At 38.9% G+C, this 19,543-nt stretch overlaps 1 long non-coding RNA gene across 2 annotated transcripts in view; it reads right to left on the bottom strand.

The window, feature by feature from the left end:
* Positions 1-19,543, bottom strand: part of LOC106517018 (uncharacterized) — a 157,433-nt gene that overhangs the window by 84,748 nt on the left and 53,142 nt on the right. The window contains exons 4-5 of one of the 2 annotated variants that reach the window (XR_001310148.1): positions 1,656-1,735; positions 1,481-1,573 (exon numbers count right to left, since the gene is read on the bottom strand). This is a non-coding gene — a long non-coding RNA (uncharacterized LOC106517018). Of the gene's footprint in view, positions 1-1,480; positions 1,736-19,543 lie in introns of both variants that reach the window. The other variant, XR_001310147.1, reaches the window with a different exon arrangement.

Here is a 19,543-nt window from a genome sequence, read left to right as displayed (position 1 = left end):
CCGTTATTAAAAGCTGACACAGTCCGTCCTGAGCACACAGAAGAGCTTTGTTTACATTTGTAACACGGAAGTAGAGCTGAAAGTTTACAACACTGCGCATGTCCCGACTTTTATTCTGAATAAAGGTCCGGTGCATGTAAACACTTGTCATGATCGGATTGTGTCCATGTAAACAGTACATTCGGATTATTTCAATCCGATCAAAAATTTTTGTGCATGTAAACATAGCTAATCTCAGGGTAGCTGTGGCTACAGTGTAGCTTACCATCATCAGTGTGTGAATGTGTGTGTGAATGGGTGATTGACTGAAATGTAAAGCGCTTTGGGGTCCAAGTGGGCTAGACCATTTACAGATGCAGAGACATATGTTAAGTCTTAAGTCACTGGAAACCGGTAAAAAACTAGTCCAGCTGTCTTAACTTGATATTTTTCAAGACTTTCCTGACCTAACTGCTTAATTTTCTGTTCTTACTTTGTTTTATAGTGCAAAAAGTCAGATTGAAACTACTAGGCTAAAAAATGACCAAGTATTTGAAATGTTGTGTTACAGCTAAACCAAACTATTAATCATAGCATTTTATTCAAATAAATTGTTTGCATGCATTTAAAATAAAAATCCTGCTGTTAAACAAAACGTTTTTACATTAAATTTGCAAAAACCGAGTATAATGCGTCCCAGAGGTTGATTTGTAAACCTCCCAAATCAAAAGCAGAACTTTATTACTTTAGTGATATGTTGACACAACAGATTTTCATCCGTTGTTTCATCAGTATAGACATGGTTACAACTCATGCTCCTTTTAGTGACAGTTGGGAACATTGTGGCAGGTCATTAATCACAGAGACAGCCTGGAGGAGCTACACTTAATCCCATCATGGTATCCTCACTATTCTCCACCGCTGCTTATGCTCATAAAAGACGGAGAGCGAGCCAAAAGGAAAATGATTTACACAAATCAATCATTCACTGCTAGTGCTCCTCGGCTGTAATACTGGCAGCCTGTCGTTACAGCTCCATTGTAAAAGGGCGCCTGCTGACAACCATGTTTGATTAAAGGCTGAAGCTCCGTAACATTTCACGTTAAAAAGACTGATACTAACTTTTTTCACTCTTTTTCTGGTCAGTTCAAGGCAAGAGTATTGGCATTCAAATTTGTGGCTGCAACTTCAAACAGATGTCATCTTTGGCAAAAAGAAAGAGTAATAGCACCAGCAGGCCCTCTCTGTATCCTGGGGCTAAACTGCACCCCCCCCCCAACCCCCCACAGGGCTTAAGGAGGGACAGCTTCAACAAGTGAATGCTTCACAAGCCTGCTCTCCACACTGCTTTTCCCTTCTCTGCAATTATCATCAAAGAACATCTGTTTGTTGTTCCTCAGGCGCCCCACCCCCTTCACAAGTGTCCTAGCCTCACCTTGACCCGTGCGTTCATTGTAGTGGATGTTATGACTAAAAATAAACAGTGAGGGAGTGAGCCTACCCTTTGTGTGAGCAGGGCGTTCTCGCTCGCTGCTGCTGCGAGGAAGGATATCCCCCAACGAACACGGCAACTTCCTCCTCCCGCTCACAGCCTCTGACAGGTACAACCAGAACATTTAGTGTGGATCAGATCCAGACGATGAATCGAAACGCTCCATTTGTTTCCAGGTGCTCACACTGATCCCCGTCATTTTTGCTGCTGTCACGGTCTGGATGACCTTTTCGGAGACATGTTCAGTTGTTCCTGGCAAGCGACCTGAAAGACACAAAGGTTGTGCTTTGTCCTGTTTGATCTATGAATGCAATGTAGATTACAAAGCCTTTGATGGACTCAAAGTAAATAGTGAATATTTAAAGTCCTTAAAGATGCAAATATAAAATACAGAACCCAGTAAGGTTGAAGGTACTTACTGCAATGTCTCATCAAAACTTAATGTGAACAGCTACCAACTATATGTCCATTTGTTTACCTACAGAAATAGCAGAAGTGACCAAAAAAAGGGTTAACAATGGTGGCATCCAAGGAAGAACGGTTTGACTTTAGTCAGATGATTTTGATGAATTTGTTTGCATTTATGCTCAGAAACGTTAAGTAAATTATGCAGCTAAAGTTTTCTACATTGCGTACACATATTTCAGAGTTGCATATATAGAAAACTATTGAAGCAAAGGACTTCAAACTGCATCACTTGATATAGTTAAGTATGTTATGTTTGATTTTATAATTTACCATGAGTACTTTTAAAATAAAAAAGGAAAAATGTGTCAGTTTGTTTATAACTATTATAATCTGTACTGACGGTTAAGTTCAGTTCAGTTCGGTCTGCAGTTTATGGAATATATGCCTTTGTTTCAGGGAACATCCTTATTGAAACACGTATTAGTTGAACTAATAAATATTGTGAACACACATAATTCCAAATAATGCAAACTGACCCACAAAACTATTAAATTTTACATCTTTAATTCTATAAACCTTCAGCTGAGAACCTGTTTTGCTTTCATAACTGACAGCAGCAGATGTTTTTGTTAAATGTTTTTAATTTCACCTAAATGAATCCAATTAATCATTTCTATTATGTCCTTTAGGATATTATCTTTATGTGTTTTGTAGTGTATTATTTTACTTTTATGCCACCAACCGGCCTAAGAATGTAGACAAATAATTAATCTTTATGGCTAAATCTGCCCCATTTACATGATGGGTTGAAACACTCGCGTTGATTATTGTCTCATTTAAATGAATAAACAAGAAATCAAGCAAAAAGCTACTTTATTTTTTCCAATTAAAAACAGCAAACTTACATTTATAGACTCTACTGAGGGGCTTGAAGCTGTAATTTTAACCTGAAATTAGTTCCTCTAATTTGTGAATTGGTTCTTTCTTGCTCCCTAAGGATAGGTCTGCCAATTTGTGCACTTTATCTGCATAATAGACTAAACTGGAAATATATAGCTGTAAAGTGTTGTATTATTACTCAAAAGTTATATGATTGCCAAATACAGCACATCTTTATTCCTAATGTAGACAATTAGAATCTCTCTAAAGAGCCATTCGTGTATGGCTCTATTGATACACCCAATGGGATCTTAACATTTCAAAAGTCTATTAGCAACAAATGAAGACAGAAGATAAGTGAATCCTCAGGGAAAGTACCAGCTGTGATCCTCACAAATCACTGATGACCTATATGGCAAACGTGGCAACTCCTTTCTTTTAGGAAAGCCGGAAAAATACGGTGTTCCTCTGTGATTATCTGACTTCAGATTTAATCACCGTGGATCAAATTACACCCATTTACCTTTGGTAAAAATGCTGATGTATCATTGTTCCTAATTTTTTTTCCACAAGGCTTTACCGACCAAGGTTTGGTCTTTCATCTCAGTACCATGCTTCACAGCTGAGGTGGAGTCAAAGTGACAGCATTACAGATTACTGTAATTAAACAATGAGTAAGACCATTGTGCTTTGTGCCGAACATTTTGGAAAATGGACGAACTCCAAGCCATCTGTGTTTATCAAACGTCAATGACTTACTAATGTATAAAAACAAATACAGATATCCTAAGCATTAGATATGCTTGTTTTGGACCTCTTTGTTCAGAAATCCCTGGAGAAATTTGATGGTTGTCTTACGATTATTTCAGCCACATGGTGAGAGATGGATAAATGTGTCAGGCAGCCAGAGTTAGTCATGCAGTTTTGTCAGTGTCACTCACTGGGCTAGAACTCACCGAACTGCAGTCAGTCAGTCGTCAGTCAGGAGGGTTGGTAACGTGGGTTTCAAAAGGATGGAATCAACCTTGGAAAAAGAGGGTATAAAGTAAAAGGAAATATAAAGGAAGTTCGATTACATCTATACCTATAATGTGAGTCACTAGTTTTTCAAATAAAAAAAAGATAGAAAATAAACAAGATGAAGGAATGCTGCAGTAGTGATCCTTCATTCGTTGGATGGTCAGCCAGCTAGTATGTGGTCTGTGATGTCTCATAAATCTTCCTCCATCTACGCTGTGGTGATGGCAGAAAAGGATGAGTTGCTCACCAACCCCCTTCCATCTCATTCACATGTCTATCTGCCTGTTATCCATGCCCTTGAGCAAAGATTACTGATGCCCTGCCTTTGATATATGACACATCATGTGCCACAACATTTCATCCAGTGAATTAACCTGCAGAAGAGAGGAGGGGAAAAAATGTGTGCCGTCAGTGCCCCAAATCACTCACAAGTCCTCCTTTTGTGTGTGGGCACTTGCTGATATTGTGGCTGTGAGCACACCTGAATCACTGGAGAGGTGTTATCTGACCTTTGCAGGGCTCAACATTATGTTATCTAGTGGGAGTCAGCTCACATCATAAACAAGGAGAAATGTGAAGCATCGTCAGGGGTCTTAATTCATTACAAGTTATCAAAACAATACACAAACTGTAAAAAAAACATTCTAAATAAAGTGAGGACTTTTAAAGAAATTTTTTATTTGATTGAAATTAATTTAAATAATCTGATTAAAAGTATTATTATCAGAAATCAATTTTCTTTTCATCCTTTGTGTTTGATTAACAATCAAAGCCAAAACATTAGAAAGGACTAAAGTACCAAGCAGGAAGTTCAGTGAATGCACTTTAAACAATAACTGGGTGGTTCTGTGTTTTATTGCAAAATGAAACTTGTTAAGAAGAACAGAGTGAAACACCAATCTCATACTGCCAAAAAAAATCAACAAACTAACATATTTATTAAGAGGACATTCACATTTATTTCAAATATGACTGCTTTAATTTCACTAAATTGACTGAGTCACCAAGATCACTAAATGGTGATAAAGACACTCTGTTCTGTTCAAGGTGCTGTCCTCTCACAAGCTTTTCAATACTGCAATTATTAGAAAATTGAGCTGCCAGGGTACAAATATTTGTTTATGGTCACTTTCCTGGTCTAATTTGAGATGTTTGGAGCAATCAATATGTTAGACTGGCAGCTTTACCTGTGACAACAGTTTAGTCAATCAATAAAGGTCATGCAATTTTAGCATGAACTTCTAAATGAAGCAAGTAAATCATAAAAACACAAAAATGATTAATCTTTGCCGTAAATGTGAACAAAATGTACTAAATAAGATCTAATCTTAAGTACTTGTACAACTACATCTCTTGCCGTGTCTCTTGCCACAGACATAGAAAATGACATGGGCTGTGGAGACCTTCACCTTAAACCATGACAGAGGACTGTTGTTGGGAAAAAATATATGAGAAAACTATAGTTCATGTAAAGCAGGAATAAAGTGCCTCTTCACCGTCACAAATCTTACACCAGATCTGAAAACAGTTTGTATTCCTCAGTGTTGTTCTTTTTACACACGAGTCACCTGGCCTGATACCCCTCAGCCATTTTCCTCCAAAGCTGTCACACATGCCGGCTAAAATATATGGCTGCGCCAATGAGAACAGCTGTAGCCAATCTCCATCCTCTCTCTCCTGGAGCCTACAGCCTGTCCAGCATAAAATAATAAATCAGGATTAATTGATTTCCTGTCACTCACGGAAAAGAAAATAAATTTCCATGTAGTCGATTTCCTACAGCATTATAAATATGTACATGGCATGTAATTTAAGTTTTTTAATTATACATGAGAAGGAGAAAGTGTGTGATTAAATGTACTGCCACTTGGCTCAAGTCCACAATGCTGGCCTTCATATGTGCTGAGACAACAAAGGCATTAAGTTGAGCACACATAAATAATATATCAATGAATTTAGAAGCTACACGTCTGTCAGAAAAAAAATTCAGTGTCAAGGTCAAGGGCTAGCTATTTGTCTTAAAGTAATGACGTTCATTTGGAGCACATGAATCGTCACTCTGATGCCAAAAAGTCAAGAGCAGGAAAGTCAAGATCACTAAGATTCCCAGCTTGTGACAGGAAAACAGATAACGTGCTAACAAAGCTGTGAAACTCTGGAAGCAATAATCTGTTCCCTCAGAACGGAGCAGACCAAAAATATAATTCAAAATGTGTTTATGACGAAAGCTCTGGCCTCGTAAAACAGAGGACAAAAAAGTAAAAGCCAAACATTAAAGATTTACAGACTGCGGTCCCTTCATGCTCAGCTCCTTTCATTGTTCGCTGGATTAATGAACAGTGGAGAGAATGAGAGGGCATTTCCCTAAGTCAAGCTAAACTAAAACCAGAGATAAGGGCAGGGGAGGGAGGCAGCAGCAAACAGGGTCATCAGCAGGCCAGGGTCTTAAATCAGACCAAAGGCCTGCCCTGGTGTCAGCACAGGACCAAAGGGGGAGGAAAAGTCTTCACAACAATGAGAAGAGGCTGAAAGGAGACCTATTTGTTGTGGATATTTCTTCTTCTTTTTTTTGACTCACCAGCTGGGCCTGAAAAGCAGCTGGACAGAAAGAGGCTACAGTATGAAAGGCCTTTGGGTCAAGAGGAACTTGGTTTCACACTAACTCATACAAATGGCACGGGTTTAACGAGGTATTACGTTGGGAATGATTACAAGCTTTGTTCGTTCAAAGGAGCTCCGAAAAAGCCATTCTGGTGATTTATTTGATGGCTGTTGTTTTCTTACCCCGAGAACGGCTTCACATCTGCAAACTGTCTGACTCAGAGCGTCCTGTGGCTAAAATTACGACGTGATGAATTGCATCATGAAAGATTTAACTGCTTTGACATTAAATTGCGTTTGCAGCCTGATGCAGAGGTATTTCACCCCAGATAAATATGGCCTCTCTCGTCTCATGACATCTGAAAGCATTTTAGCGCCAGTTAGTGCAACGCTCACCGTCCCTTTTTCGTGCTTGCAGACACATGCATCATCTTCATCTTCCCCACCCCCCATTGTTTTCATTTAGTCTTATCCATTTCTTCACAAGTCCAACCTGCACTCGATGAAAAATGCATGCATCAAGACTGCACCTTCTATGGGATCAGAAGGATATGGTAAGACAAACAATTCAATATCCAAGGTTAAGAATACAAGGATAATAAATTGTTTGAGTGTCACATTCAATTTTCATGGCGGCATTATCCGACATTATCCACAACAGGATTTAAATTATCAAGACAATGTACAATCCACTGCGTCCACAGAGCATCCCCGCCTCTAGTGATTCATGTTGAGGAAACTACTGTCACATTTTCCAGCATCCCAGAGCTGCAGCAGCAGCAGCAGAACACCGGTGCACTTCATGTACTTCGATGATTGGTTGAATAAATTGCTTCCACTTTGGCTGCTGCTGACACTCGTGCAGACAAGTGCTATCACTTTTAATTGTCTTTCTTTCCTTACCCTGCCTTTGTCTGCAAGTCCTTCCTGTGTCTCTGGTGCACAAGGCCAAAATAAATTAAGTTCACTCTGAGATTTGGCTGAACAAGCTGTACTACAAGGCTGCAGACAAAAATCTTGAATGTTTTTTGTAAATGTGCCACATCTGCCGGCAGTTCAACAGGGCCGCAGACAAAAAACTACTAATTAGCAATGAAATCAACCATTAAATACATTAAATAAATTACTTTACTGTAAGTAAATACATTTTTCAGATAAATCTGTTCATGTTTCACTGATTTTTTCCCCATTCATTTAAGTGCCACAATTTCTGCACAGATCATACTCACCAGTACGTGCTGCATGACACCCATACATGCACAAAAACAACATGCAAACTCCTCACGTAAACCCCACTAAATTCAGATTAGAGCTCTGGCAAGAAGCTAACAGCACTAACCACTATAGCATGCAGTCTGTCTTCATAATTGTTCATTCAAATAGTAAAAACATTTAGCGGTGTCAAAAATAGTAAATTCTTGAGAAATCGAGCAAATAATAAAATCTTTGTACTTGTCTTTGTATTATAACGCCTTTTTTATTTCAGCTACTTCCGGTGCTTTATTTATTTATTTATTTATTTATTTATTTATTTATTTATTTATTTATTTATTTATTTGCTCCTTTAAGAGGATGTAGGTCAGCATTGACTTCTTTAAAAACATAAAACCTTATCTACGCTGCAGGCTGACAAACCCAATTTGATGTACGGTTGTAAGCACACAATGTTTTGATTGCAATAAAAAGACAATCATTTTTATTGCTTAAATACGAGTCAAAAATCCACCAAAAATGCTGGTTTGACAGACTGGGAAAATTATTACACTGTAGTTGAACACATAAATAAATGCTAAAAATTATTACCCTTAAATATCAATATTGCTGATGTAAACAGACTTCACAGAAAAACAAATCAATACATTTCAAACACGAATGGTGCAGAAAAACTTGTCAATCTCCTCGAGAGTGACAGCAGTTCTGTGCTGTCTCTGGTTATATTTTTAGTGCAAATTGTTCCTGTAATATCCATTGGGCTTGATTTTGCACCATTAACAAAGCCTAACAAAAACATTGATTAGGAGAGCGCGCCATACCCGCAGCCTACTTTTTTGTTAGATGGCCCTTAGGTTATTGATATACAATCCATCCAGCCTTCTTACAAAATCTGAAAACAATCAGCGTGCAATGCAGCACAATGCCGAGACATTAATCACAAAAGGCAGCACTTTATTCCACACAACTACTGTACTGTTGCAACAGCTGCATTCTGGTAAAGCAAATGATTTATGGCCATGTAGCAAAAGCGATGAAAAAGAGCCATTACCATATCGACAGGCTCCCGGATGGATTATCTTCATTGATCACTTCATGGCCTGTTGATAAGTATTTGTTTGAAAGGCAAATGAGGGAAGAAAAATGTGCTTGATGATTCTACCTCGAGGAAACAATCTACCAGAAAAAATATCCAACCATCTCAGCCCCGAACAAGATTCATGTTCGCAGCTTTTCACACTCAGACACCTTGGCTGTCAGATCAAAGGAGAAGCAGGGTAAATAGTCCGGATGATGAGCAACAACAAAGGGAGAGCTCACATGTGTAAGATTTCACAGCTAATCACAGACCACTCTGATTCATGGCGCACCCCGTTCTACAGGCTCGTATATCACATGATGTTTTTTTCCCCCCTCTCTCGCCACCCGGGCTTCCCATCCTGCAACCTTGCCAAGGTCGGCTGAAGGAAATGATACCGCTACATCGCAAGATTTATGAGAGATTCACTCCCTTTTGCCTCCGTGTTTACAGAATACATCGACTCCCACCAAGGAGCCGTTTCCTTCCCCATCGGTGTACAAAAAAGGAGCTCATCTACTGGGTGTCAGAGAAAGGGTGAGGCCAGCAGCTTGTCTCTTCTGACAGGTGCTAATTGAGAACCAAACACAAAGTGCATCCCGTTTAAACCTCTACGCTTGCCTTTGCCCTCCTGTTACAAAATCAAAATGGATAACCTTGGACACAAAGACAGAAAGAAATCCCAAAATAATGTGTTGCAATGAAAAAAAAAGTTTACTAAAATGCTGAAAATGTCTAATATTGTCTGTTGCCATACACTACACTTTTGATTTAAGTCTTGTTTGTTTTACAACCCTTAAATTTTCCACACACGCTGTAATGGGACAGGTCAGGACTGTAGGTGGGCCAGTTGCACATCCTCTTCTACAGATACTGTATGTCTTTGTAAATCATACAAAATTAAGTTTATTTTTGTCTTGTTGAACAAAGCATGAACATTTTTAAACCCTGAATTTCTGCACCAATGCTGCCATCATGTCAGTGTGAGACGATAAAACTGCATGTGATCACAGAACAGCTTTTGTACTTTTTGCAGATGACATCAAGGTGATGTAAAAGGTGGTTGTTTGTTCTCCACCAGCTTCCCTTTCTTGCTAGAATCCTGTTTATTTTTTTCAGCAAACTTCTTTTACTTTCAGCACAGCGGCCCAACACAGTCCTTCAGACACAAACTAATAAAACCAAAGTTCTTATTTACTCTATCTGACATTCTGTTGCCTGTTGTGTCAAAGTGATATTCTGTGATCAGATTAATTAGGAGTGAGGATATGGGGGTGACTGGCCTTCACATGCCCTTGGCATCCTAATAAAGGGATAGCAAATGGGTGTGAGTGCATTGTCCCTTTACAGTGACAGGGTGCTGCCCTGCCAGTTGCTTTGAGAGGACCAAGGCTTTAAATTGCTTCCATGTCTGTGACTCTGATTAATGAGAATAGTTCTAATCGGAGTTCCTGAGGCCAACAGCATTAGTCTTAATCTTGCGGACCCAATCCTGCAGCAACACTGACATTTAACGTAGTGCTAGTGCAATGGTAATGAGAATTCATTCCCCAATAAGGGAGCAAACTCTTCTACCCTCCACAGAGGTCTTGAATTTGGGGAGGTTATTGGCCCTGAGTTTCAGGGCTTATTAGTTCCTTTTTCAGGCAATGAATTACCTAAAATATCTTGTGTTTTACAGTTCACTTTAGAACCGAATAAATTGAACTGTGTTTAGGCACAATTTAGAACTAAGATGTAGACTGATGTGACGTTAAAATGAAGACACGCAAAGAGGAAGACGATCTGAAAAAATGTGACTGGAATTTAGCTTTTTTTTCCAGCTACCATGCTAAAAAACACAATTAATAAAACATGAGAGATTAATTATGGTGTACCTATTCAGAAAATTGTGAAACATGAGTTCCTTTAAATCAGAACTGAATACCCACCTGTTTAGAGTTGCTTATGAAACATTATAAATGAAACATTAATCAACATTGATGTGTAACAATGGCACTTGACAAACTGTAATGCTTCAATTGTGTTCTATAACTTTGTATTTTTTGTGTTTTATGATGTTAAGCACTCTGAACTGCCTTGTTGCTGAAATGTGCTATACAAACAAACTTGATTGATTGATTGTTCATGTTTATGTAGGCCTATGCAACTATGTGTGTGTTTGTGTGAGGAARTATACGATTGCACTTAGCATGTATGTGAAAACGGTCAGAGATAAAAACAACAGCATGAAACCAGGCCACTTCAATAAAAGCCATTCCTGCTGTCAGGTGCAGTTGAACCGATGCAAACATCCCTCCTGTGCTCAGTTAGCAGTAGGTAAATTGCTCTGGGATTCGTATTGCCGGAATGCTTTAGCAGGTAATTCCTCTCTGTCTTTCATTTTGTTTGTCTGTGTTAAGTTTCCACTCTGGCCCCATTCATTCTCACATCCAGTTCCCGGCTTTGTCCATCCATCAACGGGGCGCACTTTGTCAGTGCTGACTTCATCCTGGCTGCTGCAATCACATCCGAGCACGGCCCGACTGCCACTGGGGAGCTTTTTCACCTCCCATCTGCATCTACCCKATCTGCTGACGGAGCCCCTGACGTGCAGTGTTTTCTATTGCACAGGCAAGCAAAAACACACTAATGCTGCACCTCATTTCTCCAAACCACTCTTGGCCTCACAAGGGGATGTGGGTGGGGGGGTGGGGGGTGCGCAACAAGGTGAGATTGAGAAAGACAGGAAAGTAAGGGAGGGGCAGTTTCGTGAGGGATTGGCTCTCAGGTCAGGCAACGGCTCAATTTGTCTTTTCTTCTCAAATACATCAATAGGCATCAGGTCTAGAAAATGTATCACTAATTAGGACTTGATAAGGTGCAAGTCAACTACTCTGAAGCAGGAGAATKAAGAAAGAAAGAAACAGGCAGTCAGGTGATGAAAATGGACGTTTTTAGTGATCTTCATACTAGAGATACTTCAGTAAAGCTTTGTTGATCATAAATGGCTGAGTAAGGTACAATTAATGTCATCTGACTTCAATAAAAACCTGATTAGTGAATCATTTTTGACAGAATCAATACTTAGCTCTTCTGGATTAATACTTTATTTTAAATTTCATTGATAGCATATATAATCAGTCTGTTTTAATTCTAGGCCTTTACATAACAGGACATAAAAAGAAAGAAAGACCTGCTTTAGATTTAACCAATGTGATCCAGAGGTTACCCCAAACCAATTATCATGAATTATCACAAAACCTCCATAACTTGTAAAGAAGAGTGGGACAATTGCTTCACAACCATGTGAGAGATGAAGTCCAACAGTAAATGACTTTACTGAGCTACTGCTGTTAATGTTGTTCAAACGTTGTTAGACCAGTGATTTATTTTTTGGCCTTTATTTTTAAAAAAATTGTTGTGTTTTTCTTTTTGTTTCAGGTTAGATTAAAAAAAACTTCAGAATGTGGTGAAAACTAGATAAKTTTTACATTGCCTGAAAGCCTAAATTTGGAGGGTAAATTTTATTCTTCCAGTGATTCTAGTGCATGTTATTGACAGAGACGTCTGTGAAATAAAAGGTTTTATTAATATAAATATAATATAAATGTAAATATAAATATAGAACTTGAAACGGAGAAATAGATTAAATCAAATCAGGAATATAGTAACAAGAAAAAGTATTTCTGTGTGCTCAATGTCTTATTTTATATGGAAGGAGATTTTGGTCAACCATTTAACTAAATACAAAATCTTAGATATATTTAATTTTAAGAACATCTTTTTTGCGGGGTTAACTATCCTTAGGTCTTAGGATGGCAAACCCTGGTGACATCATAGTGTAAAATCAAACTCAAAACAGCTAAAAGGGCACAGGACAGATGCAAACAATTACAGCACTCAACATTTTTACACCACCAGAATGTTGCATTTAATCCGTAGCATTAGGCTCTGCAGTTTAGCTGTTTAAAAAAAACGGGATGACACAACAATGATCTTTACAGCAGAAAATCACAAGCTCAATGATTCACACTCGTTTACATCAGGGAGCACTAATTAGACTGCAATGGAGGGTTATTAATAGGCCGGACTTTCCAGAATGATCTTATTATWAATGGGCCCTGTCAAGACTTTCCTCAACCTCCAAATGAGTATTCTCACTTCACTGCCCGCATTCTCAGCATCAGCACCACCACAGAATAACAAATGATTGCTATTAGCTGTATTGTCAGTAATGATGCCTGAGAACAAACAAAAGTCCATAAATAACAATTTGCGGAGGAAAAAAATGAGTCTTTAAATGAGACAGATATGAACGTGAGTCAGAGTCACCAACATCGGAGGGCCTGAAGAGAAAAGGAAGTGAAAACGAAGGGGATAAATGATAAAGTTCAATCAAGGGTATGAAAATGTAACTGCTCAGACCTGATTGGTGGTTCCTATGCAGGGGTATTGGCAGGTTGCAGCTCAATACACACACATAAAAAAAACAGGGAAAGAAATCACAACCGAACACTCAGCTGAGTGAGTTTAAACAACAAAGCAGCTCCTGCTCAAGTCATTTACCCGGACACAAAGGCAATTCCTCATATTAATTAAGCCCTGTCACCAACATGCTCGCTCCCCTCTCGCCAGGCTCATGTCCGCCGCTCTGATATGTAGGCTAAGTGTTTTCCCCCGCTTCACTCTCGCCTTGCTTTTCACGTGAAGCCTCTAGTGGGAGCCGCTGTTTACAGAGTCAGTTCCACTTACACAAATCCCCCCTGCCGTGTAAACAATATCCACGGTGACTAAACAGAGTACTGTGCCGGGTGTTTACGGCATGAAAAATGTTTATCCAATTAAGTGACGTTTCAATAACATAATCCCAAAACCATGAAGGCTTTTAACAAGATTACATGACCTGCAGAGACRGAAGAGAGTCGCCTGCTCTTTGACATGTGGCTCAATAACATTAAAAGCAGAAGCAGAATATGACCGTAATTACTTGGAGTACAACCAGTGGTTGATGCCAGTGGACAACAGCGAGGCGCACAGCATGCCAGTTAAGAGGAAACAGACAAAAATAAATCCTATCATTGGAGAAAATAAGCTTATTTTGGTGTTGAGGGGGKTTAACATGGAAACTCAGCTCCAAAGCTTTTCTCAATATAAGATGGTCTTATTTGAAAACTCCTGGCATGAAATGTGGTTGGCGATATGCATTCTACCACGTAATGCCAGGCCTTTAATTTTCTTTACGATGAAGCCGGTCCTTTTGTAATAACTCCGAGGTGTGCAGCTCCAGCTAGTGCATCAAAATAATGGGACATATAAAACTGAGACTGAACGCTAAGTTCAGAAAAGAAATACGGAGAAGAATGTATCAAAATAATGAAAGATTGTTTATGAATCGTGGCATGAAATGGGAGAGAGAGGGAGGTGGCGGCGGCGGGGGAGAGGTGACGGTGATGGATGGACAGAAGTGACAGTGCAGTATTCATCCTGCACGCTAGAGCGCACGTCCTGCTAGTGGCAGTCGACAGAGCAATAAATCACGGGCCCTCCATCCTGTATCTACAGCTTATTACATCCACCATGACAAATAAATAATAATCCCTGTCAGCACAGCCCTTTGCTCAAGGATTGAGTCTGAAAGCGTTTGCTCATCACTCCTTTTCCTGAGCGAAAACACAAGCAGTGGAATTGGTAGGCATGGTTTGCTGGGCCTCTGAAGCTCTGAAAGTCACACATGCACTGTTGTAATAATACATAACACTGATCAGAAAACAACACCATTGTCCATTTATAGTCACAATGTGCTTAAAAGAATTATAACATTATCAAAAAGAACAAAAAAAAACAAAGTGACATAACATTCAAAATTCCCTTTTTTATCCATTAAATACATTTTTCTGTGTACTTGGAKTCTCTAGGTGTGAAAAGTGCTGTGTACACTGCCCGGCCAAAAAAAGTCCCCACCAGGATTTAACTAAGTGTTATGATGTGGGGTTGTTGCAGTTGGTCAGGTCTAGGTTCAGCAACAGTACGTGCTAAAAGAATGAGGCATGAATATACTGAATGACCAGGTTATTACATCAATGGATTTTTTTGTGCTTTGGATATTCCAAGATGACAATGCCAGGATTCATCTGGCTGGAGTTATGGAAGAGTGGCTGAGGGAGCATGAGACATCATTTTCACCCATGGATTATCTCCGCAGAGTGCATTGAGAATCTTTGGGATGAGCTGGAAAAGGTTTTACACAGTGGTCAGACTTTACCGTCATCAATGCAAGATCTTGGTGAAGAATTAATGCAATGCTGGATGGAAATAAATCTTGTGACATTGTAGAAGCTTATCCAAACAATGCCACAGCGAATGTGTGCCATCAAGCTGAAGGCTGTCCAGCAAAATATTAGAGTGTGTGACCTTTTTTTGGTGGCAACGTTTTATTTTATTCATTAAATTTTTTTGTTGTTTTTTGGCCAGGCAGTGTATTCTGTTTAGATCATACTGTAATTTTCAACCTGTTCAGTTTTTGCTATTTTCTATGATGTTTTCTGAACTATTACATCACAGTTTTTATGATGGAAATGCCAAGTCTGTCCTTGTTGATATATTTTAATTTTTAAATAAAATGTTGCTGCGCCACTATATAGTCATACTGGAATGGACCACTCCGGAAGCTGGAAGGGRGCAGACTGTGAAGCGCCTTATTTGGATTTAAAGAGACAGCATCAAAACGAGTTGATCTGAGACACACCTCAGAAAAGAGGTAAAAGAAGGGGTTGTGGAGTTACAATAAGGAGGAATTCAGACCAAAGCATTGAAGTTCCTCTTTATATTGACCCCAAATGAACAACTTAAATGTGCAAAAAGAAGGATTTAAAAGCATGATGTGTCTCCTTTAAGTAAAAGTAACTTGCTTTCTGAATTCCCGTGAAGGGCAGAGAACTTTGACATACTGAAGGAACATGCTTGTCTGGTTCTGACTTCATCAAATATAATTTTCCATTTGGACAGATTCAGCAGTTATCTAATTGTGTAATCGATGAATGTGCAGAGCTGCTGGCTGTATTGTTGGGATCAATACAAATTGATTTACATGTGTCTGCAGAGAAACACATCCTCATCACAGCTTGTCTCGTTCGACGCCTCCTCCTCCTCCCCTGACATTATTTAGAGGACATGTGCTGTAAAGCTCATTTCAGGTCTTTGTCCCTCAAGCCCTCGTGTTTCTGTAAATTGTATAAGACCATTTAATCATCCTTAGATGAGGAACCATTTACTTTGTACCGTCCTTCAATAAAAATTAAAAGCTCTCATAAAAACTGGAATGAGAGTGAGACGCCCTCGACTAAATCAAAGACCGAGGCTCTTTGAAAAAAGGCGAGCCTGAATGCTCCTTTGGCTTGTTTTATTTTGACGTTTGTGGAAGAGTTGAGGTGTTAAAGATAAAATAAAATGTAGATGAGAGTGTGCTGTCATAAAGGTTAGTGAACTGTAAATCGAGCTCTCCATCTTCCCTCATAATGGGTGTAAAACTGTAAACATACTAAAGCATGTGAGTAAGTCCTGGAGCTCTTTTAGGAACTGCATGAACATTAATCATAGAATCACTCAGTAATGATTAATCCTGAGTGCTTGATCACACTCATCTCTGGGAGGAAAATAAAGAGCTTATTATTGCTGTCTCATAACACTGTCACGTTAAAAACCAGCTCTGAGAACACACACAAACTCACACAGAGCCAATTTTTAATCTGATATAAATTATTTAGTCACCAGATCATTCATAAGCCTGAATACAATTGTACACCGCAACTTTAGTTTTTCATTTAATGGAAATCAACCCAACTGAAGATGGCCCCCACAGTTAACCACCTTCATTTAAAAATGACTATAACTGTCAGTTCCACAGATATTTAGCTCAAATTCTGTGTGGTAGTAGATGAGAGTAATCCCTAACGTGTATACTTTAATAAATTGTTGGCATGTAATGTGCAAAATCTTACAGCTTAGTTACCTTGATGGAATTTACAACTACATTATGGCATATGTTGAAGAATCAGCAGAGGCTTAGATATAATTTCCCATTTAACTCAAAACCTATTTAGGGTGCTTTAAAGGTTAAGTAAAATATCTACAATAGGCTTCACGTGCTGCATTTGCATTTAGAAGCCATTACCGTTAACCCACAAGGTGCAGTTAAAAGAAGCTCTAAACACAAACACATCACATATTAAATGAACAAGTTGCACTAAAAGATGTCATTCCATTCACAAAATACATAATAACAGTTTTTTTAAATGATGTGAAATAGAAAAGGGAAAGAAAAACAGCTAAGCAAAACAGTTGGGTTATTTTTGTTTTTGGCCAAAATATAGAATAAGGATTGCATTTATAGCTCTCTACTGACATCAAATATTTGGTGGATCTCCAGGTGCAGTATCAACATTTTCCACAAAAAATTACTTCCTGAAGGAAAATACAAAGACTGCAGAGTGAATTGAACTCTCCATTTAGACATGCAATATCAGACTAAAATAAAAAAAAATATGTAGTGCTCAAACCCCCATCTTCTCTGAATCCATGGGCGTGCGTGTTTGTGTGTTCAAGTAAAAGAAGTAAAGAAGTATCTGCAGCAGYTGAATGTTAAAGTGCCGTCGACCTCTGGCCGAGCTGAGTTAAAACAGCACTTTGCGTTGAAAAAGACAGAACTCAATTAACATGTTTTTGGGAGCCAGTAAATCTTTTCCAAAGCAAACACTGCACCTGAACTCACGGGAAAGGCCCAAATTCCACATGCTGGAGGAGTCGTTCTGTGGACTGGTAAACCACGTGTCAGGCCAAAAACCTGACAGGCATAAATCTGCTGCTGTCAATCTGAATTTATATCACTGAAGTCATCACAGGATTATAAAGCCCACTAGTAGTAATTTACAACCATGCCAGGATTTCTAATCATGTCTGCGTGACTGGTCTGATGAAGSCAAACAGACCTAGGTGGGAGAAATCGGTTAGGATGGTTTTCACCGCTCGTCCTGTTACATTAAAGGGGTCAGGAGTTCACAACCCTCTCTTCAACTCCGCAGGCTAGGTTTTGAACTCCTGACCCACTGAAACAAGGGGAGGAGGAGACTGCCCACTATGCACAGTAGCTGCATTTACAAATGCATGCTGACTCCATGCCAGCAAAGCAGAATCGAGACCAATCTGATAAGATCTCACTTTGGAAGGAGCAGCTCAGCCAGCCCTTTGTATTTACTGCCAAGCCTCATAGTTAACCCCTCTCACCATAAATCATGTTAATTGGTTCGCTGATAAAAAATGTCTGTCAGGTTCTATTCATGTTGTGCTGTGGCGACCCCGGTTACACATTTTAATCTTTGTCTCGCAATAGTTCATCTGTTTAACTGACTTTCGGCAAGGAGKAGTGGAAAGGGAAGTTCTTCTCTAAATCACAGAACGATGTGATGCAAATTTAACTCGCTGCTTGGTTGACTTAAATGATAAATGGCAAGYCTTTCACTTGGAACATAATCAATGATGCAGGTTAATGCATCAGCAAATCAACTCTCCAGGTCATCAGATTTAATTTTCCCCATTAATTTAACATTTTGAAACTCTAAACCCTGGAGCTTTTTTTGAAATTTCTCAGGCAGGTCTCAGAGTATATACCCAGAGTGGCAACTCTGATGTGTTTAAAGATGGTAATATCTCATTCGTGAGGTTGGTGGTGATAAATAAAAATGTCTGGTTTAGGACTCCTACGTAAATTGTATCGACTTTCTGGCAAGGACATCGAAGCCCACAGGACCTAAATGTCCCTCGTCAACAGATAGACCACACACAGACGTTCATTTACCTGTCAGATTAACATTGGGAGTAACTCTGCTCTGAGCCATGTGGCAAAAACCCAAAAAACTGTACCTGGGGGGAAAAATGGAGTCATTTGACTTGGAAATGTCAACAATTATTAATTTACCAAAAAATGAAATACAGTAAAAAAATTAATAAATAAATAAATAAATCAAAACAACTCTGCTTTATCATTTCAGACATTCCTCTCAGACATAAAAATCTTTTCAATGTGAGCTCTAAAAGTGGAAATCGGGTGTGGATACTTCATATTGAAGATAATCATATTAGGTTTCTTTCTAAGTGGACCTAAAAGAATTGAGGCAATGCAGTCGACTCCTTTTTGGCTTTTGTTGATCTTTGCATGATTAATGGTTTGAACAGACCCAGAATTTAAAAAAAGGTCAAACAYAGAGTTGGGGGATAGAGCAGCTATACGGGTAATTAAGAAAAACATGATTAATAACCCCAAGCTGCCACTGTGTTCTGTAAACAAGGTGCAGCCAGATTGGATGCAAATTTTAAAAGATCATGCATTAGTTTTCTAGAGCATAAAAGCACACATGAAATATCTTTTATAAAAGCTTAATATTGATGTTGATAATCCATAATAGCTTGTGATGTTTGATGAGAAATGATAATTTTAAACTTCATACCTCATTGAACCTGCAATATTCATCTGAAAATGAAATTACATCAAATTACAGGAGAAATGGAAAAYTGATTGCTCCTAATTACTTCTTAGCTTTATTTCCCCCTCAGACTGTGAGCCTTAGATAACATAAGTACAGTATAATAGCTCCATCATGGAGACTTTTGCAACAAGCTGTGATTACAGACGTGATTAAGGGWAATGTCTCCCTCTCAATCTTTTATCTTTGCCCACTCCTCTCTCCCTTTGCCCTGACAGTGTGACTGACATAAGAGTAGGTCCAGARAAATCAAGATGCCAGAATGGTTCAACAAGCAAATCTAACATTCACTGATCAGCCCTGCAGTTCCTCTTCATCCGATCAGCATTTAGTCCATGATTCTCATTTGTTATATAT

This window comes from Austrofundulus limnaeus, unplaced genomic scaffold (assembly GCF_001266775.1).
Source record: "Austrofundulus limnaeus strain Quisiro unplaced genomic scaffold, Austrofundulus_limnaeus-1.0 Scaffold43, whole genome shotgun sequence".
NCBI classification, from domain to species: domain Eukaryota; kingdom Metazoa; phylum Chordata; class Actinopteri; order Cyprinodontiformes; family Rivulidae; genus Austrofundulus; species Austrofundulus limnaeus.
The sequence above is the reverse complement of the archived record's forward strand: the minus strand, read 5'-3'. Positions and strand labels throughout refer to the sequence as shown.